The sequence below is a fragment of the Eubalaena glacialis genome, chromosome 13, assembly GCF_028564815.1.
Source record: "Eubalaena glacialis isolate mEubGla1 chromosome 13, mEubGla1.1.hap2.+ XY, whole genome shotgun sequence".
Taxonomy (NCBI): Eukaryota; Metazoa; Chordata; class Mammalia; order Artiodactyla; family Balaenidae; genus Eubalaena; species Eubalaena glacialis.
In genome coordinates this window covers 91,578,996-91,600,952 of record NC_083728.1, presented here as the reverse complement: position 1 = coordinate 91,600,952, position 21,957 = coordinate 91,578,996, and the positions used below count along the sequence as shown (strand labels likewise).

At 46.6% G+C, this 21,957-nt stretch overlaps 1 long non-coding RNA gene across 2 annotated transcripts in view; it reads right to left on the bottom strand.

Moving 5' to 3' along the window:
• Positions 1 to 8,933: 8,933 nt before the first annotated feature.
• The window catches only part of LOC133104403 (uncharacterized), a 32,246-nt gene continuing 19,222 nt past the window's right edge, over positions 8,934 to 21,957 (bottom strand). For both annotated transcript variants that reach the window (XR_009703560.1, XR_009703561.1), the window contains 5 exons: positions 19,747 to 20,067; positions 19,356 to 19,489; positions 18,290 to 18,354; positions 15,577 to 16,612; positions 8,934 to 14,460 (listed from right to left, as the gene is read on the bottom strand). This is a non-coding gene — a long non-coding RNA (uncharacterized LOC133104403). The remainder of the gene's footprint in view (positions 14,461 to 15,576; positions 16,613 to 18,289; positions 18,355 to 19,355; positions 19,490 to 19,746; positions 20,068 to 21,957) is intronic.

Sequence of the window (21,957 nt, the reverse complement as noted above, 5' to 3'; positions counted from 1 at the left end):
CGCGTCCCCTGCATTGGCAGGCAGATTCTCAACCACTGCGCCACCAGGGAAGCCCAAGTCTCCCTGTCTTGATACTGTTATCCACCCATGGACTCTCCTGCCTGGCTTTGTGGAGGAATTTAATTCACCAGAAGGTGGGGAGGATGACCACATTCATGGGACGATGGTTTCACAGGCCCCGGGAAGCACACAAACACACCCCAAAATCCAACGTTCTCCAAATCCGTTCACTGTTACTCACGAATTCCCAGAGGAGAGCGTTGGTGCATTTGATTCCTGCCATCCTCACACCGGGTTACGCAGTCACATCAGAGCTGCAGTTCACATCCCTAGAGCGAGTCAGGCAGGTGGGGAAAGGACCCTTGTTAGCAGGTAGAAAGGTATTCCCAGAGTAGCCAAGTCTTTTAACTTTTCCCCAAAAGTCAGAAACCTAAATTCTTGTTCTTCCTGATTTCTGTACATTGCCCACAAAATAAAAATAATTCTTAAACCTTCTATGAGCCAAGCAAAAGTAATATACGCACCTGATTCAGAACAGACGTGCAACCCCTGATGTACGGAGAGGGCTAATCAGTGGTAAATCACAAGGGTGATGAAATTTCCAGGGCCAGGACTTTGGATCCAGCAGAGAAAGGGAGGAGAGGGGCCGGGCAGATGAGAGGCACAGCCATCTCTTTGCCGTGGAAACCCCACAGGAGAAGGGTTAGTTGTTTTTTCTGTTCTTTTTTTTTTTTTCCTGTATTGAGAGATCAATGGGAGATTAATAATAATCCTGTACATTGATGGAGCACTTCAGACTTGAGTGCTTTCTCATCTCTAATCTCATCTGATCCTTATAACAGCCCATGAGCTTGTCAAGAACATCCAGCACTCCAACCCGATGAGAGGGAGATAAGGACACACACCATTGCACTCACGGGAAGAAAGAGGAGAGACAGAAAGGGAACAGGACCCAGATTTCAGTGGAAACCTCAGAAACAAGTTCATTTTCCCCAAATTTCATCTGCTCCCACTTATCCTCCCTTTGTTTGATAGGCTGTCCTGGTCTGTGGTTGCAGGAGACCAGGGGGTGGGGGTGGGAGACGAGGGTCCGTACAGTGAGGCGCACGGCAGGGGCAGCAGTCAGGACGCTGGCCAGGGAAAGAGAACACATCTGGTGAGATCTGTAACGAAAATACCACCTGATAGTTCAGGATCCAGAGATGATCCTCACTGACTTGTTGATAGCCAAAGAGTCAAACCCTGACAGACGTCAGTCAAGTCCATACTCATTAAAAAAAAAAAAAAAAATCATTACCAGGAGCCAGTCTTTATACTCTGGTGGCTCAGAGGTAAATGAGTCTCCTAACAAAAGTGGGGTGAATCTACCCATTAGGATGGCGACTGTCCCAAAAAAGCAGAAAATAGCATAAGTGTTGGCCAGGATGGGGGGAAATTGGAAACCTTGTGTGCTGTAGATGAGGATGTAAAATGGTGCAGCTGGGCTTTCCTAGTGGCACAGTGGTTAAGAATTCGCCTGCCAATGCAGGGAACATGGGTTCAAGCCCTGGTCCGGGAAGATCCCACATGCTGCTGAGCAACTAAGCCCGTGCACCACAACTACTGAGCCTGCGCTCTAGAGCCCGCGAGCCACAACTACTGAGCCTGCGCTCTAGAACCCGTGAGCCACAACTACTGAGCCTGCGCTCTAGAACCCGTGAGCCACAACTACTGAGCCTGCGCTCTAGAACCCGTGAGCCACAACTACTGAGCCTGCGCTCTAGAACCCGTGAGCCACAACTACTGAAGCCCACGTGCCTAGAGCCTGGGCTCCACAACGAGAGAAGCCACCGCAATGAGAAGCCCGCGCACCGCAACAAAGAGTAGCCCCCGCTCACCACAACTAGAGAAAGCCCACACACAGCAATAAAGACCCAATGCAGCCAAAACTAAATAAATAAATTTATTAAAAAAATACAATTAAATGGTGCAGCTGCTATGGAAAACAGTATGGTGGTTCCTCAAAATATTAAAAATAGAATTACCATAGGATCCAGCAATTCCACTTCTGGGTCTACACCCCCCAAAAATTGAAATCAGGGTCTCAAAGGGATGTTTGTACACCCATGTTCACAGCAGCATTATTCCCAGTAGCCAAAAGGTAAAAGGAAGCAATTCAGTGTTCATTGGCAGATGCATAGATACGAAAATATAGCATATACATACAATAAAATAATACTCAGCCTTGAAAGGGAAGGAAATTCTAATGAAACCGTAGGTTAGATCCATTTCACCCGCGTCCACTAATCAAGGTCGGTTTAAGACTTGCACATCCTCCAGGCATCACGGAGCCTAAACCATAAGGTGTTTGCCCGAGTTATTTTCCAGAAACTTGCAGTCAGCTGTGTCTAGTTTGAGCTGAGCTGGTTGTGACTGGATAGGACCACCGACCCTCCAACTGGGCATGCGCGCGTGTCGCCAGGTGACCTTGTAACATCGGAGGGCTGAGAACTCCACCCTCGGATGGTGCCGAGGCCCGGGAATCAGCTACGCCTGCGCAGAACGACCAGGACCACACCTTTCCCCGTCACCTCTCCCCACGCCTCCGACCCCCCTACCTCTGTATTCTACTCTGTCAGTGTCTCCCATACACACCCCAGCCCCCTGCCCTGGGAGAGGCGGATGTGAGATTTGTTTTCCATCTCTTCGATTGGCTGCCTTGCGAATAACCCTTCTCAGTACTGCAAACCTCGGTGTCTGGTGGTTTGACCTGCTGCAAGCGGGCAGAACAAAGCTGGTTCAGTAACACATGCTATGACATGGATGAACCTGAGGGCAGCTCTGCTAAGTGAGCTGTCAGTCACGAGAAGACAAGTGCTGTGTGATTCTATGATAGAGCAGAATCTTCTAGAGAAGAATGGTGGTGATGGTTGCACGATAATGTGAATGCACACATAACACTGCTGACCCTTACTCTTAAAAATGGTCAAGATGTATGTGTATTTCACCACAATTGTAAAAGCTTTAAGTGGGGCAAAGTCACAGAACTAATGCAATCCCTCTGGCCTCCGCCTCCCTCTGGTCCCATGTTAGGCTTCACAGTTTGACCTTAATTCCTAACCCGCTGGCGATCCTCTGCTGGTCTACACCTGGGTAGGTTTGCCAATTCTGTTTCCTCTCCCTGGAATTCTCTTGCCTGCTTTTATCCTGTTGTTTGACCGACCCCACCTCAAATGTCAGCCTGCTGAAGCCTTTCCCCATCCAACCCCCCACAGCCTGTTCCGAGGGTTACTGGTCTCTTTCTGGGCCTGCTCTTTGTCATGTCTGTATTCCTGTAGCTGTCCTTTCACATAATATTTTGGCTATGCGTTTGCTGGTCTACACTGTCTCCCCAGTAGACGTGGGCTGTGTTGGGGAGGGCGCCTGATGACATGAGGGTAACTGGGCATTTTCTCAGCCATTCAGGGCTGAGAGTGAAGACCCAAATATTTGGAGATAGAATGTAATTTAAATGGGATTATAATGGCCATAAACACACACACTTTGTGACTTTGTGGCGACTCTCCTACATCTCTGTATTATGAGCAGAACAGAAGGTCCTAGGCTGGTGTCACTGCAATTTTGGGCATCCCTAGGGGCCATCAGGGTCTCTGGTGGGTCCATGGAGAGATGAAACCCATGGGAGATGAATGGGTTCCTGGCCTGGCCCAGGTTTAAGATTCCTAGTAAACTGTGTCCAGTGGGGCAGGAACCCATACTTAAAGAGTTCCTGGTATATACATGAGGCCTGGGAAATTGGGATGGGGTGGGGAGGGGGAGAATAATTAAAATACTTGCAAAGGACATCCCTGGACACCCTTGTGCACCTCACCTGACCCAACCCTTAAAGATACTTGGGCCAGATTCCCAAGAAAAAGAGATTCTATAGGAAGCAGCCAAAGAAATCAATTTTTTTTTAAAGTGATATCCCCAGGAATATTTAAGAACCTATTGAAAGGATAGAAATATAGATAGAAAGAGGAAACAAATTCAGAAATAGACCCACAGGACTTCCCTGGCAGTCCAGTGGTTAAGACTCCGCACTTCCACTGCAGGGGGTGCAGGTTCGATCCCTGGCCAGGGAAGTTCTGCATGCTGTGGGTTGTGGCCAAAAAAAAAAAAAGAAAGAAAGAAAGAAAGAAATAGACCCACATATGCACAGTTCATTGATTCATTACAAAGGTGCCAAGGCAACCCAAAGGGAAAGAGACTGCCTTTTCAATAAATAGTGTTGGAACAATTGAACATCCATACAGGGAAAAAAAAGAAGTTAATCCTTGCCTCACACTGTATATAAACATTAACCCAAAATGGATCAGAGACCTAAGTGTAAGAGCTAAATCTATGAAACATCTAGAAGAAAAACATTAAAGAAAATTTGTGTGACTTTGGATTAGGCAAAAATTTCTTAGATATGACAACAAAAGCATAATCCTTAAAAAAAAAAGTGATAAATTACACTTCATCAAAGTTAAAAACGTTTGCTCTTCAAAAGACACCATTAAGAAAGCAAAAAGACAAGCCACAGACTGAGAGAAGATATTTGCAAATCATGTATCTGATTAACTTGTAACATCTTATAACAGAATATTTAAGGACCTTCTATAACCCAACTGAAAATGAGTAAAAGAGTTGAATAGACATTTTGCCCAAAAGTTATACAAATAGAATGTATTAATGTATTTAAATACCTGTTTGCATACCCTCTCAATAAAGAAACCATTGAAGTTCACAGATGTTTTTTAAATTTGCTTATAGGAGGGCCTCTTGCCTGGTGCCCCCTTCAGTCTGGAACAGCTAAGACCATGTTAAATTCCACGACAACAACAGTTGCCTCAGCTATCCTGTGTGAGACTTCCAGCCACAAACGGTAAGAATCGCATCAATCTGGTAACCTGGGGAGTCTGTGAGATGAATTCAGGGGAGGAAGGTGGACCTCAGGGGTGCTGTAAGCAGGGGTGTGCCTGTAAATGCTTAACACCTGCTCTACAGGGGACAATCCTGATTTGTCGTGTTTGCCACTTTCCATGGTGTAAATACTCCCATCCTGGCTAATTTCAAGCTAATGTCATGACGTCACTGAACCCAGAGTTGGGAAGAGATGCATGTGATCAGCTCTCCTGAGCAGCCCAAACCAATTCCAGCACGTGCCTGGCAATGGGATGCCACTTCACACAACTAATTGGCAAATCAACAAGCCTGACGATACTGAGTGTTTAATATAAAGATGCATTAAATGGTGGTGGGAGTGAAAATTGGTACATCCGCTTTGGTGAGCAAGGTGGCTTTATCTGGTGATGCTTGTAGTCTACAATCCAAAAATGTTTGCAGTTTTCTACCAGATGTGTACACAGGGCTTCTTGCAGCATTGTTGGAAAGAGCAAAAAAGTGGAAACAACCTAAATGTTCATCAGTAGGAAAATGTATAAATAAATCATGGAATAGTCATTTAGTAGAAGAATGCCCTACAGCATTTAAAATTAATAAGCTAATATATGTATCAGGATGGCTATATCTAAAACATAATGTTGAATAAAAAATCAAGCTTTAGGATGTTATGTGATGCATAACATAGAACTTCTGTAGAAGTTTTAAATGCATAAAATGCTACCCTGCAATATGGTATAGAAATATATATTCATTGAAACGTGATGAAATCATTTTAAATAGACTAGACAAATACATACCAAATTTATGATAATATTGCCTCTGGGGAGAGAAAAAGGAGATTGAAGCTGGGGATGGATACAAAGGGTACTTCATCTTTATTATATTATTCTAGCTCCTTTAAATGTTAAAAACTAGTGATTTGAAATAAAAATGACAATGTATTAATGGTTTAAATTCGGGATTCTGAGAAATAAGGCATAGTGCTGGTTACCTTTTTCTTTGTTTTTTTGATATTTCAAAAACTCCTTCAAAACATCAAGCCACAATCTTTTATGACATGAGATTGTTAATTCTATCCCTGTTCACTGGCAAATCCCACAAACCAAAATACTCAGGTGGAGAAGTGCCATTAGCACATGACCATGTGGGTCCTTTCCTCTCAAGTGGATGGGACCAGAGGGGAACAGTTTATGTCCCCTTCACCGGGAAGCCCCTCTTGACTTCCTCCTCTGAGCTCCTGGTGGCATTTCATGAATGTACCTCTGGTGACATTCGTCGCACTAATTGTACAATAATTAACATTTCCCTCTCTCATTTAAACGTGAGATCCTCCTGGGTGGGAACCACAGTGTATTCATTTCTACATTCCTGGGGTCTTGCATGTGCCCCAGCAGGCGATGTGATTTTGAATGAAATCAGGAATGAAGGAATCATCTCCATTTTACAAGACCACCTTCTAAATTTAGTAAGACGGTGCTATGGTCTAAATGTTTGTGTCCCCAAAAAATGTGTATATTGAGATCCTCACCCCAAGAGGAGCAAGGTGGAAGCATCAGTGTCTCTTCTGACTTAGCCCCAGTGGTCACAGACCACCATGTCCACAGGATCCCTGTGGCTTCACAGCTAAGCCCTAACCATGTGGGAGGAGACCACACAAGGGTGTGAATGTGTCACCAAGTCCAAGCTTGTACTGCTCACCACACGACAGACCAGTAAATCAAGATACAAGCTGTTGGGGTGAGGGATACTGACTTTATCTGGAAAGCCAGCAGACCGAGAAAATGGTGGACTCATGTCCCAAAGACCCATCTTGCCCAAGGTAGAATTCAGGCTCCTTTTATACTAAAAGGGGAGAGGGAGTAAAATCAAACACTTCCTGGTTCCCATCACCCTCTGGAGGGGATGTGTTCATTTCTTCCTCCCTGCAGTCGGTCACAGGTGGGCCTGGTCAGGCTGTTTCCCGTGAGCTAAACAAAGGTATTTCAGCTTAATGCTCATTACCTGGGAAGCAGGGTTCCCAGAGATGGGCCATTGTGTATCATTTAAGCTTATAGGCAACATCCCTTTGGTGATTAACCTGGAATGGAATACAAAGGTTCGTCCCTGTTACAAATGCCAGGAGGAGAGAGTCCCTGGGGTGCTCTTGAAAGCTGGCTGCCACAGCCTACAGCCACAGTGTTGCCCTACTGGAAGGCCTGCTAGGGGTAGAAGGCTTGGGGTCAAGGACCCTAACACATGATAGGTACTCAGTAAAGTCAGTACCCTCTCTTTCCCTTTCGTCCTGACCATGTGACCCTCAAGGGTCATCCCTGCTTAGACCTTATCACTCCTTCCTCCAAGCTGACCCACTACCCCACTGCTGCCTCCATCAAGTGATAAACATGAAGGTTTATCACTTCCTCCAGTCCCCTCTGTTCTCCTCTCTCTTCTGGGCCCTACACGTCTTACTCTGAAGTGAAGGAGGAGTCTTCCAGTTGTCTACTGTGGCCACACAGACCCACCCAGAGCAGTGACCTGTGATCTGCTCGTGAATCTGGCGTTGACAGGGCTCAGCTGGGCAGCTCTTGCTCGGGGTCTGCCATGTGGTTGCAGACAGGCTGGAGCTGGGGTCATCCCAAATGTTCTCTTCAGGACTTCCCTGGTGGCACAGTGGTTAAGAATCCGCCTGCCAATGCAGGGGACACGGGTTCGAGCCCTGGTCCGGGAAGATCCCACATGCCGCGGAGCAACTAAGCCCATGCACCACAACTAGTGAGCCTGTGCTCTAGAGCCCACGAGCCACAACTACTGAGCCCGTGTGCCAGAACTACTGAGCCTGTGCTGTACAGCTTGTGCTCTGCAACGAGAAGCCACCACAATGAGAATCCCATGCACTGCAACGAAGAATAGCCCCCACTTGCCACAACTAGAGAAAGCCCGTGTGCAGCAACGAAGACCCAACACAGCAAGCAAGCAAGCAAGGAAGGAAGGAAGGAAAGAAAGGAAAGAAAGGGAAGGAAGGAAGGAAAGGAAAGGAAGAAAGGAAGAAAGAAAAGAAAGAAAAATGTTCTTTTCATGTGTCTGGGTTGGAAAGACTCAAACAGCTGGGGGCTGGGGTGCCTGGGGTTCCTGAGACATTTCTATCTTTCTAGATAGATCCACAGATGATGAAGATAGATAGGTAGATGCAGATAGATGATAAATAGGTAGATAGAATGAAGATATAGATGAATGAATGATAGGTATAGATGGATGATAAGTAAATGATAGATAGATAGACAGATGATAGATGTAAATGGAAAGATCGAGAGAGACACAGTGGTATGTTGTAATTTTATCATCCCTGTTCTCTAGAACCAATTGTTAAATATTCAGGAATTTTGTGAGCTGGTTGCCAAACCATTGGTAGCTTGAAATTGATAGTGATGAGAGTATTTATGTCACAGAAATAAGCTATACATCAGGTCTTTTTTTTTTTTTTTTTTTTTTTGAGAGAGCAAGCTTGTCTACATCACTGGATGTGGATAGATAAAGAAATGTTTTTATTCTCAGTTCTGTTTAGACATATCCAGTTTCCCAGCTTTGTCCACTGAGCAAGATGAAAAGGTGAAGGGAAGTAAAACCTTCTCCCACTGGCTTTTAGCAAACAGGCACCACATCACCCCCCTCCCCTGAGCTCGCCAGACCTGCAGCAGCTCCGAAAGGGAGCAGCCTCTGCAATCAGCTGAGGTCACCCTACAAAATCATCAAGGCCGTCAGCTGCCCGGAAACACTCCGGGTTAGAAATATCCCACATCTGTTCAAAGTCAGAGGAACAGAGTCGATAAAGCAATAATTGTTTATACTTCTATTGAAAAGTCTTCACTTAAAATTGAAAGAAGCAAACTCCACACTTGCAGAGAAAGTTACAAAAGCTGAGCAGAAATGGTTTCCCCTTCTGTTTACCTAAACCCCCAAGGCCTTCTTTAGAAAGGACATCTTAAATCCAAAATTTAAATGAAGGACTTTTGCTTTTTTTTTTAAATTTTATTAGAGTATAGTTGATTTACAATGTTGTGTTAGTTTTAGGTGTACAGCAAAGTGATTCAGTTATACATACACATATATTCATTCTTTTCCAGATTCTTTACCCATACAGGTTATTAGAGAATACTGAGTAGAGTTCCCTGTGTTATACAGTAGGTCCTTGTTGGTTATCTGTTTTATATATAGTAGTGTGTGTATGTTAATCCCCAACTTCTAATTTATCCCTCTCCCCAACATTTCCCCTTTGGTAACCATAAGTTTGTTTTCAAAATCTGAGAGTCTGTTTCTGTTTTGTAAATAACTTCATTTGTATCATTTTTTAAAATTAGATTCCACATATGAATGATATCATCGTATTTGTCTTTCTTTGTCTGACTTACTTCACTTAGTATGATAATCTCTAGGTCCATCCATATTGCTGCAAATGTCATTATTTTGTTCTTTTTTATGGCTGAGTAATTTTCCATTGTACATATATACCACATCTTCTTTATCCATTCATCTGTCAGTGGACATTTAGGTTGCTTCCATGTCTTGGCTATTGTGAACAGTGCTGCTATGAACAAAGGGGTGTATGTATCTTTTTGAATTATAATTTTGTCTGGATATATACCCAGGAGTAGAATTGCTAGATCATATGGTAGCTCTATTTTTAGGGGGTTTTATTTTGTCTTTTTTAAACTCTTTTCTTTTTTGTTTTTTTAAATTATCTTTGGCTGCGTTGGGTCTTCGTGGCTGCGCATGGGCTTTCTCTAGTTGCGGTGAGCGGGGTCTACTCTTCGTTGCGGTGCGCAGGCTTCTCATTGCGGTGGCTTTTGTTGCAGAGCATGGGCTGTAGGCGCGCGGGCTTCAGTAGTTATGGCAAGCGGGCTCAGTAGTTGTGGATTACGGGCTCTAGCGTGCAGGCTCAGTAGTTGTGGTGCACGGGCTTAGTTGCTCCGCGGCATGTGGGATCTTCCCGGACCAGGGCTCAAACCCGTGTCCCCTGCATTGGCAGGCGGATTCTTAACCACTGCACCACCAGGGAGTCCCTATTTTTAGTTTTTTAAGGAACCTCCGTACTGTTCTCCATAATGGTTGTACCAATTTACATTCCCACCAGCAGTGTAGGAGGGTTCCCTTTTCTCCACATCCTCTCCAGCATTTATTGTTTGTAGACTTTTGGATGATGTGAGGTGATACCTCATTGTAGTTTTGATTTGCATTTCTCTAATAATTAGTGATGTCGAGCATCTTTTCATGTGCTTTTTGGCCGTCTGTATGTCTTCTTTGGAGAAATGTCTATGTAGATCTTCTGCCCATTTTTTGATTGGGTTGTTTGGTTTTCTGACCTAGAGCTGCATGAGCTATTTGTATATTTTGGAGTTTAATCCCTTGTTGGTCACTTTGTTTGCAAATATTTTCTCCCATTCTGTGGGTTGTGTTTTCATTTTGTGTATGGTTTCCTTTGCTGTGCAAAAGCTTTTAAGTTTCATTAGGTCCCATTTGTTTATTTTTGTTTTTATTTTCATTCCTCTAGGAGGTGGATCCAAAAAGATATTGCTGTGATTTATGTCAAAGAGTGTTCTGCCTGTGTCTTCCTCTAGAAGTTTTATAGTGTCTGGCCTTACATTTAGGTCTTTGATCTATATTGAGTTTATTTTTGTGTATGGTGTTAGAGAACGTTCTAATTTCATTCTTTTACATGTAGCTGTCCAGTTTTCCCAGCACCACTTATTGAAGAGTTTGTCTTTGTTGTATATTCTTGCTTCTTTTGTCATAGATTAATTGACCATAGGTGCATGGGTTTATTTCTGGGCTTTCTATCCTGTTCCATTGATCTGTATATCTGTTTTTGCACCATTACCATACTGTTGTGATTACTGTAGAAGGACTTTTGCTTTTCATTACAAGTGAATCATGTGGGAAAGGGGTAATGGCAGGCATTTATGACCACATGTTAGAATGTTCTGGAATAATGCATTTTATGCAGTTAAAGGTGCCCTAAGGAAGGAAAATGGAGAAAGGAGAATATTGAGACACTGGACAGAAAGTGATGCCAGGGGTCCCTGGGCCTCAAAGTCTGGAGAAAAGTGATGACCTACAGCTCTCCAGGCCTGATTCAGGCTGTGGACCTGGATCCCTGCTGACATCCAGGATCCCTGTTAGAACAAGCCTCCAAAGCTTTACGATAGGTGGCTTCATCTCAAGAAGCTCTGGACTGAGATTGTCCTCCACACCACAAGGGGGCGCCACATCATAACAAGTCTATGCAATGGAAGCTTCCAGAATACTGACCCCCCCACATGTTCCCATACATTTTTTAAAATTTATTTTATTGACGTATAGTTGATTTACATTGTTGTGTTAATTTCTGGTGTACAGCAAAGTGATTCAGTTATACATATATATATTCTTTTCCATTATGGTTTATCACAGGACAGTGAATATAGTTCCCTGTGCTCTACAGTGGGACCTTGTTGTTTATCCATCCTGTATATAACAGTTTGCATCTACTAATGCCAACCTCCCCCTTGACAACCACAAGTCTGTTCTCTGTGTCTGTGAGTCTGTTTCTGTTTCACAGATAAGTTCATTTGTGCCATATTTTAGATTCCATATATAAGCGATATCATAGGGTATTTGTCTTTCTCTTTCTGACTTACTTCACTTAGTATGATAATCTCTAGGTCCATTTTTCTATACTTTTTGAAACATTTTTTGTTAAAAATCCCAAAAACTCTGCAAAGAGAAACAAAATAAAATTTGATTAATCTAAACGTCCTGAACCCTACCTCTACTAGGGGCAAAAATGACTTGACTCCTGTGAGATCAGGCTTACTATTTTTCCCTGGCAGTTGGAGGGAAGCTCTTATTCAGAGATGTCTTAGAGGAAAGGAGAGAAAATAAAGGAGATGTTTGAAACAGAATTTAAAATCACTCTTGAATTTTCTTTGAGTATTGTAGATACTAAACACTCACCCTTGGCAATGAATACTAAGTAACTCCTTGTCTTTCTGGAGGGTTTTTGCTTGTGCTCGTGTTATCGCTAAAATCTCATTAACCTCTGAGTTAATCCTCCATGGACGTGTGAGGGGAAATTAGCGTGGCCCGCACACACTTTGATCTCCTAGTTAAGCAGCCTTTTCATTTATCTCATGAGCCCTCTGTTGAATTCTAGCAGAATTAATTAGGAAGTTAAAGTACCAGTGACCTCTTTTTGTCTAGCAAATGTAAAGAAGTCTAAGGGGCGTGTGGTGAGTGAGAAAGTGAGTGAGTGACAGAGTGGACTTCCCTTCTAGTTTTCTAGCTCAACACCGAAAAGATGGGGAGATGCCACAGCTCAGCAAAAGACAGTGCAGATGGAAACACTTACCCTGAGTTTTCACTTTTGTAACTTAAAAAAAAAAAAGATCTTGTCGCTGAGTTGCTGCTGTGATATTGGATGCTTTAACTTTGTGAAAGAGAGCCCCAGAAATGTGGGTCTTGGGGTGCATCCACTAAGGAGTTCATCTGGAAAAGGTGGAGAGGAAATTATTGCTTCTTCAGAGGGAAGAGAGTTCAGGAAGTTCTTAGACAGTAAGGAGACAATGAAGACCTCCATCGGGAGAATCAGGATCTGAGATACAAGCTCCACATCTGCAGGAAAGGAAATCCGAGGCAGAGAGCAGCCTGCTCGCAAGGTCATCTGGATGCAGCTCATGACCTTCAGCTCAGGGGCCAGGCCCTGGAGGAACCACAAAGGCTCAGCCCAAATTCAGTGTCACCCAGTACATTCCGTTCAGTTAAATGTTTAATAATTTTGTCAAATCATCTCCTTTCTAGTGGTCTCGTATAAATGATTCTGCCTTGTTTTTTAAAGAAGGAAAACACAATTTATTTAGCAGTTAAACATCTGAAGTCGATAGACAACCACCACCTTGCCTCAGTTACACTCACTCGTGCTCTGACCACCCACTAGGTGCCTCCTTTGATGGCACAGATGCAAAGCAGAAAGCTCTTGTTCCACCTCTCAAATCCCAAAAGATGTCACAGGTACGAGTGGTGGAGTAGATCGTGGAAAAAACTGCAGGCATTAGCAGTTCTTAAGAGAATCCAAGTGCGTGCAAACTACCTGATGGTGAATACTCGGGCTGCCTTAGAAACTGAAATTTCTGATCAATCCAGGAGGAAGGGAAAAAAAGGCTACCCGGAGCTCGTGCTGCCAACAGGAAAGCCTGACTCTAGTGTACACAGCTTAAAAAATTATATCCCTATGCAAAATCATCCCTCAGAAAGCTGCAAGATGGGAGGTGAAGCACGTGTTAACTAATCTTACTGAGGTAAACATTTCACAGTACATACGTGTGTCAAATCATCACATCGTATACCTTAAAGCTACACAATATTTGTAAATTATATTTCAGTAAAGCTGGGAAGAAAATGAAGAAGGTGCCCAGGTCCAGGGTGCTGGTGGAAAACAGATAATGGAACACAGAGAACTCATCAAATTACAAAAGGAACTATTGAATCCAGAGAAAATGAAAAAATGTCAAGAACAGAAACGGAAGCATAGAAGTGTGTGTGGCTCCAGCGTGAATTGTAAGAACTTAGGTCATGATGATGCAAACACCAAATGGGAATCCTTCCTTTCGATGTTTTGGGAAGGCCGGAAGTGGGTGTGAGGCCAGGAGGATGTCAGAGACCTGAACTCTCATCAGGAAACAGTAGGATAAGTGTGTCATTTAGTAACACGGTTATAAACACCAGAAGAAACTTCTAAATGGGTTGAAAATGGACACTGGAGGGAAAAACTGGAGTGGGTCAGGTAGAGCAAGGTGCCACTAATTTTGTTGTAAACCATGTAGGACTGTTCCACTTTTTCAAGCATGTACATATATGAATTTGATTTTTTTTAAATAAATTTTTAAATCCCCAGATCAGGTGTGTCACCTCCTCCCAAACCCCTCTGGGATTCAGTGCTCCGCCTCTTGCTCCTAAAGCACTGGGTCCAACCTCCCGCCATATTGAATCGGTCTGCTCATGGGTCTTGACGCTTCCCCACCAAACTGGAAGTGTCTCATGCCTGACCCAGAGAGGTGCCCAGAAAGTCTTTGTGGATCCAAACAGAAGCCTGGACAAGAACCCCCTGCTGACCTCCCAGAAGTGTTTGTTTGAGGTTCAGATGCACCTCCTGAGAGGGGGTGTTGGGAAATCCCCAGATGGCATAAGGATGTGCAGTGCCTGCGGGCATCCATCAGGTGGTTCACGAACAGCCAGGAGCTGTCCTTGCAGAGGGCCTGCAATGTGCTCGGCAGCGTGCGGGGTCCTGAGAGGACACTCACGGGGCCAACATTAGCCTCAAAGCCCCCCTGCCCTTTGGGCGATCCACCCCAGCAGGGGGACTAATGAGGTTGTTTGGAAACGGCGCAGCTGAACGGTTAAGGCCCCGGGTCTGGAGGGCTCTGCCCTTTCCGGCACCCTCACCTTGGGCAAGACTGGTTACGGCAGTCCTCGCAAACCAATCCAGATCCCTTCCTTCGGGGGGCACTTCTGGGCCCCTGTCACCACACTTGGAGCAGAAGGTTCCTGGGGGCATGCAGGGGAGGGAGCGCCCTGGGCTTTCTGCACACTAGGCTCTGCGAGCAGGGCCGCACTCCAGACGTCTCGGTGCAGCCGGGGCTCACGCTGCCCAGCAGCCTCCTCCCCCACCGAGACATCTAAGTGAGGAGCCTCAGCGTCCCACCTCCCCTTCAGCCTGGAGGACCCTCCCTCCAGGCTGGAAGCCCCAGGGCAGAGCTCGAGTGAACCCCACGCCTGACCACGGAGGCCTGTGAGGCCCACATTCATATTCCCAAAAGTCCTTTCCCCTCCCTACACACCAGACATCATCTTGGAGGATTTGGGAAACGATGAGTCAATTGCCAAGACTGAACTCGAGGAGCTCAGGTTACCCAACCGAGACTGAGAAGCCGCTGACTAAGCACTTTAAGGCATGAAGTGGGCGATCCAGTTCCCCTGTCTGGCCTCTTGTTCCGCTTTTCGGGGCTTTAACCTCTCATAATGGAGCCCCAAAGAGTCAGACCTGAGTCCCCAAAGCACAGCAGGTATGTACGGCACAGGCCGGAAGGGAAGGCACCGTGAGTGACGACAGGCTGCTCAGGCCAGGACCCTGGGCTCCTCTCTCCCACCCCCACCTCCAGTCCATCCGCAAGGCCTGTCTATTCCTCCCACAGGATGCATTTCTGCTGTGTCTGCTCTGAACCACCTCCACTTCCTGAATCTTTCACCTGAATACCTGGGCAGCTCCCAGCCAGCCCCCCACTTCCACTCTGCCCCCTCCCGGCCAGTCTCCCCACTGCCCCTGCAGGGGAAGCACCCTGTGTTGCTCTCCTGCTAAAGACCCACCGGTGGGTTCCAGATGCACTTATTAAAAGTCAGCCTCCTGGCCACTGGCCCCTGAGGTCCCTGCCCACCCCTCCAGCCTCATCTCCTTTTACTGCCTGCCTCACTCGTGGCCCTCCAGACACATGGTCTTCTGTTATTGTCAGACAAAGCCAAGACCTCTCCTGCCTCAGGGCCTTTGCACTTGCTGTTTCCACCACCTGGAATGCTCCTCCCCTAATTCTTCATGTCTCAGCTCAGAATACTGCCTCCTCAGAGAGGCCTCCCCTGACCCTCCGGGCTAATTGGATCCCCCATTACCTGCCATCTCAGCACCATGTTCATTTCCATCTTGGCTCTTAAGTGACCGTGTAGTTACTGTATTTGTCCTCTTGTTGGCTGTCTCTCTCACCACTAGGATGTGGGTGGGCCCCTCGAGGGCAGGGACCCCGTCTGTCTAGTTAGCCCTCATAGCTTCAACACATATCTGAAACAGCACTGGATATGCAGCAGGTGTTCAACAAAATTGGATGGATATATCAAAGTTCTTGATTTTGGACTTCAGAACTGTGGAAGAATAGATGTCTGTTATTTTAACCCACCCAGTTTGTGGTGCTTTCTTACAGCAGCCCTGGGACGCCCATACAGTCACCTTCCAGCTCAGCCATATCTTAGGCCTCTGATCTCCTGTGTCATGAAGGTCAAAATAATAACAACACGTGCTTCAGAAGACTATTACTCAGCCATAAAAAGAAACGAAACTGAACTATTTGTAGTGAGGTGGATGGACCTAGAGTCTGTGAAACAGAGTGAAGTAAGTCAGAAAGAGAAAAACAAATACCGTATGCTAACACATATTTATGGAATCTAAAGGAAAAAAAAGTGGTTCTTTCTTATGAACCTAGTGGCAGGACAGGAATAAAGACGCAGATGTAGAGAATGCACTTGAGGACACGGGGAGGGGGAAGGGGAAGCTGGGAAAAAGCGAGAGAGGGGCATGGACATATATACACTACCAAATGTAAAATAGATAGCTAGTGGGAAGCAGCCGCATAGCACAGGGAGATCAGCTCAGTGCTTTCTGTCCACCCAGAGGGGTGGGATAGGGAGGGTGGGAGGGAGACGCAAGATGGAGGGGATATGGGGATATATGTATACATACAGCTGATTCACTTTGTTATACAGCAGAAACTAAGAACACTGTAAAGCAATTATACTCCAATAAAGATGTTAAAAAAAAAAAATACTTTAGGGACTTCCCTGGTGGTCCACTGGTTAAGAATCCACCTTCCAATACAGGGGGCGCAGGTTTGATCCCCGGTCGGCGAACTGAGATCCCACGCGCTATGCAGCACAGCTGAAACAAAAAAAAAACATTAAAAATACTTTATTGCTAAAAAATGCTAACCATCATGTGAGCCTTCGGCGAGTAGTAATCTTTTTGCTGATGGAGGGTTTGAAATAGTGTGAGAATTACTAAAATATGACACAAAGACAAGAAGTGAGCAACTGCTGTTGGAAATACGGTGCCAACAGACTTGCTCCACAAAGAGCTGCCGCAAACCATCAATCTGTAAAACACACAAGATTCGGGAAGCACAATAATTATAACAGAATGCAATGTAATATGATATAATACAATGTAATATAATATAATATAGCCTGTATAGTCAAAGAAAAGGAAATCAATATCTAGAAGAGATATATGCACCTCTACATTCATTACAGCATCATTCACAAGAGCCAAGATAGGAAAGCAATGCAAATTTTCATCAACAGAGAAATGGATAAAGAAAACTGTGGTATATACATAGGATATATTCAGACTTATTAGTAGGAAATCCTACCAGTTGTGACAACGGGGACAGAACTAGAAGACATTATGATAAGTGAAATGGGTCAGTCACAGAAGGACAAAACTGTGTGTTTCCACTTATACGAGGTATCTAAAAGAGTCAAACATAAATTGTCAGGGGTGGGGGAGGAGAGAATGGGGAGTTGTTCCATGGGTATAAAGTTACAGTTACACAGGATGCATATGCTCTAGAGAACTGCTGTATGACTAAGTGTCTATAGGTAACGAGGCACACTATTTTGGTTCAGTAACAGCATGTTTGGAGACAAGCAAAACTATCACCTCTCCTCCTGTCTTTTCGTCCTGTGGATGCAGTTTAATATAACAACGGCTGTAGCTCTAGTGCAGAAATATCAGTAGAGTGAAGCAGAAGTGCTTTGTCAATACAATCCTTTCGGCATGAGAGTCACGTGGAGAAAATATTACAACGCAGATGCCTGGACACAGCCTCACAGTTTCTAATACCACAGCACTGAGCTAGGGCCTAATTTTAACTTTCTCAATTGACCTGCTTCTGATTTGGAAATCTCTGGGTGGGATGTGCCACCCAGGCTGGTGCAGTAGGGGGTCTTCAAGGCGTCATTGCATGACATAAGCGGGAGGGAGGTGAACCGTGACCTGGATTTAACACAGGCAGCCTCTGGCAGGGCTGTGGCCAGGCCATGGGTCCACACCTGAGCGGACGTCTGTGTCAGCCTCCAATCCTCCTGCCAACGGGTCCGTGACAACCCCTCCGGCAGCCTGGTGCTGCTGTGGATAAGCACATGCTTATCCCTGGACAGCATGCTCTCGGCTTACAGGAAGCACAAGGAAGGCACCAATGTCAACACGTTAGGGGCTGTCACTCAGGAAGGCTAGCGGCCTACAGCGGGATCCTCAAGGAAACCTTTCACGCCGGAGAACAAAAGTGCTTCGGCAGGACAATGTAAGTCAAGCAAGGGATGGTATTTTGCCACAAATGTCAAGAACCCGAGGCTTGTACTGTGGCTATAGGAGGATCGTGGGATGTACGCGTAGAACTTGCCAGAAACACTTGGTACTGACCTGCTCCTCTACGCTTTGTCTAACCACATCTTTTACCTAGTCTTACTTTCCCATTTGAAATTTTGAACTATTCGCCTCCCAAGCTGTTATTACAAAACAAGAGCAGCAGGTAAATATGTAAACAGCAAAACTCACCGGAGACCAATTCATTTTCCGCTGCTCTTGGAACAACATGCAGGACTGTGACAGTGGAGGCGGACCTGGAGAAGGACAAAAACGCAGGCAGTGAAGCTACGACTGAAGCGGCTCGGGGTGCACGAGCACCCGCCCCGCGCTCCACAAGAGACACCTGTGGGAGACCCGCCCTTTCACCTTAACGAGGGCCTGTTAGAATGACGAGGGAGCAACCACCCTCAGGTCTGTAACTCCCACGTGACTGTGGTAACTGAGGGGATACTTTGTTTTCAGTAGTCAGTGTACGCTGAATCCTATTAAAATAAACCTCCGTCGTTAAATATGAGACTAAAAAACGCTTAGAGTTTATCTCTTCTCACCAACTCTGCTAACAACTTCAAAACAGAAAATCCACAGGATTCCCAGGATAAAGGGATACACTCAGGTGCGTTTCACTCTTTCAATTATTTGGACAAACTTAAGTGCGATGCTCAAAAACATCTTTTCTTAAAACTGATTTGAAGTGGACAGAACACCTGCCCTAGGAGTTCGGAGTCCTGTTAGCGACCCCACGTGCACACCCGGTGAGGATCTGGGACAAGTCACCTCCCTTCTCAGGCCCAATCTCTTCCTTCCTCAACCGAGGCAGCGGGACAGAAGCCTTGCAGACTCATCCCGCACTAACTACACCGTGCGAGTCCACGGGGCACAACCCAGGGGGGCAGCGGACGCTTCGCTTAGACAACAACGTGCTGACGGGCCTCGAGAGACACGTGCGAGAGCCCGACACGGCGACAGCAGGACGACGAGGACAAGGAGGATCCGGGTTGCAGGGAGGGGTGGACGCGGCACGTCCCGGCCGAGCCTGTGGCCCCTGCTCCCCCAGCACACCCGCAACTCACAAGTCCCAGGGGAGCCCCATCCGGAGCAGCCGGCCCTGCCCTCCAGCCCGACCCCTCCACCTCCGGGAAGCGGTCAAACCCTCCCGGTCGCTCTCCCGTGGGGCCCGGGGCGGGTCACCCGAGCCCCCCTGTCCAAGGGCCGCAGGGTCTACAACCACCTGCAGGCCTGAAGACGCACCACCTACCCAGTCGGGACTCGAGGACCGGCCCAGGGCTCCCGAGGCTCCGGGCCGGGGGCTGCTCCTCCGGCGCGCTCCTCTCCCGGGGTCCCTCCTCTCCGCCTCACGAGGCCACTGGGCCCGAGGAGCCGGCTCTGAGCCTACGGGACAAGCTCCCTTCAGGCCCACGTCCCCCCCGGGACCTCGCTCTGCCGCGCAATGCAGACGGTCGGGCACTGCGCCGCCGCCGCCGCCCGCCCGGCCCCTTCCGCCCAGCCCGCGGGCTCCGCGGCTCGCGCTTGAGGGTCCCCGTTCCAGCCTCCGCCCGGCCCACGCGAACCCTCGCCCGCACAGCCTGCGCACGCTGGCTGCTGGCCCGGCCGGACGGCGACCACCCCGCACGCCCCGCAATCCTCACCCGCCAGCCGCCAGGACCTGAGGACGACGACCAGCAGGGACCTCGGCACACACTGGAAGCGAGGGCGGCGCGGCAACGGTGCGCGTGCGCCAACACGCACGAACCGTGACGCGCGCCTGCGCAGGGGGACGCCGGAAATCCGCCTGCCGAAGCCCGCCCGGAGAGCGGGACAAGCACCAGGACTCTATTTCCCAGAAGTCTCCGCGCCGTCAAGTTACCGAGCGTCATAAGTGTCTCCAGCACACCTGGCGGTGAAGAACTGCAGTGCTGCGAGGGTGGGCCGCCTGGACCAGGGACTCAATGGCCCATTTGTCTTCACTCCTGTTAGGGATCAAGGAAAGGTGTGGCCTCAAGTGGGGGCTGTGGGATGCCCTCCAGAGACCCTGGTCCTTTCCCTGCCCTCAGGCATTTCGGGTTACATCTGAGTTTCCCCACCACCAGCAGAGGGGAAGGAGTGTATCATGTTCGCTTAACTGAAATGCTACAACTTTCATTCAAATCCTAGGATACAATAAATGCACAGCCACGATACAAAGTAATATTACCCACGGAAGGAAAAGAAAATAGAAATTGTAGCTTTTTACATTACACAACCAACGCATTAAAAACTGTACAAAAATCAGAAGGTACACACAAACCAAAAACAGAAAACACATACCTGGGATCTTACCTCTTAAAGAGGATATTGTTTATGTTAGGTAAAAACATCATTTTTCAAAAATGGAATCATAAGGGTAATGAGTTATCACTATTTTGGGGGTGAAATAATATGTGTTCTTGGCCAACTGTTTCTTAAAAGCTGCTAGAGGAAAAGTTAAAAATAAAATCTCCAGGGACTTCCCTGGCGGTCCAGTGGTTAAGACTCCTAGCTTCCACTGCAGGGGGCACGTGTCTCACTCCTGGTTGGGGAACTAAAATTCCCCATGCTGCGCAACGCAGTCTCATTAATTAATGAAGTAATTAACTAACAAAAAAAATAAAAATGAAAATTAAATCTCTCGGCAACCGAGAAAATCCTCTCCACAAATGTACAAATAAAGAAAACGGTTTTACTGTGGAATAGCCATTCAACCAGACTGTGCTGTGCACCGCAGGCGAACCACTAATGTTTGTGCAAATGAAATCAACCTCACCTTTTTTTTTAATAGCTCAGCAGATAAAATCTGTTGCATACATGTCCTCAAGATAAACGGGAACTTGTCTCATGTGAAAGGACTTGACACCACCATAAAAATGGCATACATTCTTTCAGAGTACATCCTAAATTCACCTGGTCATCTCGGTGGCTGTCCATGCTAGTTCATACCCTTTATCCAAAGGAGAAAGACAACTTCTCCTATCTGTTATGACAAGCAGGTAGTTACAGCTCAGAGCAAAGTGCCTAACACCTAGCCTAAACTCCCCTGGTGACAGAGACATAAAGTAGATGATAGCTCTCAGGTCCTTAACAAAAACATTCCTGGGTTGTAATGCTGGCAAGAGACTGATTTAGCTTTGAAGAAGATTTAGATACTTATGAAAGGGACAGAGGAAGTATTTATATGACAAGCGTCTTGAGGAAATCCTCTAATAACGGAAATAAGAAGTGATGAGTCATCCAAATGAATAAGCACATAACCCATTCCTGATTTCCCCAGCTGAAGTGCCACATTAAATTAATCCTGCACAAAATGTGTGCTTCTCCAAAATTGCTCTTGGAAGTGGCTGCTTAGAGCCAGGAATGGTCTTTTCCGGTTCTTGCTGCTGTTGACTGTGGCCTCTGCCTGAATTCTCACCGATGAAATGCTGCTTGTGTGGGAATGACAGCGACCACGCCTCCTCTGAGCCTGAGCCTGGCAAACCTCCAGGGCGCATTTCTCCCATTTTCCATTTTCACCAGGTAAAGACGTCACCTACACTGAGTACCCTGGAAGCACCTTGGATGGGCAGTGCGCCCATCAGCCCGCCACCAGGCCTCCAGTTCTCACCTCACCCATGTGCACTGACCGGGTCTCAGCAGAAGACTGGGGTGGCCTGTGAACCCCAGCTGCTGTGCCCACCTCAACACCTCACTCTATCCCTTCAGCCCAGAGACATGCTGGGCTCCCCAGCCCCCTGCCCTGTACTTTGTCCTGGACACTCTCTGGAAGTATTTCTATTACAAGTTGTCTTGAGGAAATGCTCAAAAAAAGGGAATAATAGGTACGGAGTCATCCAAATGAACAGGATGTC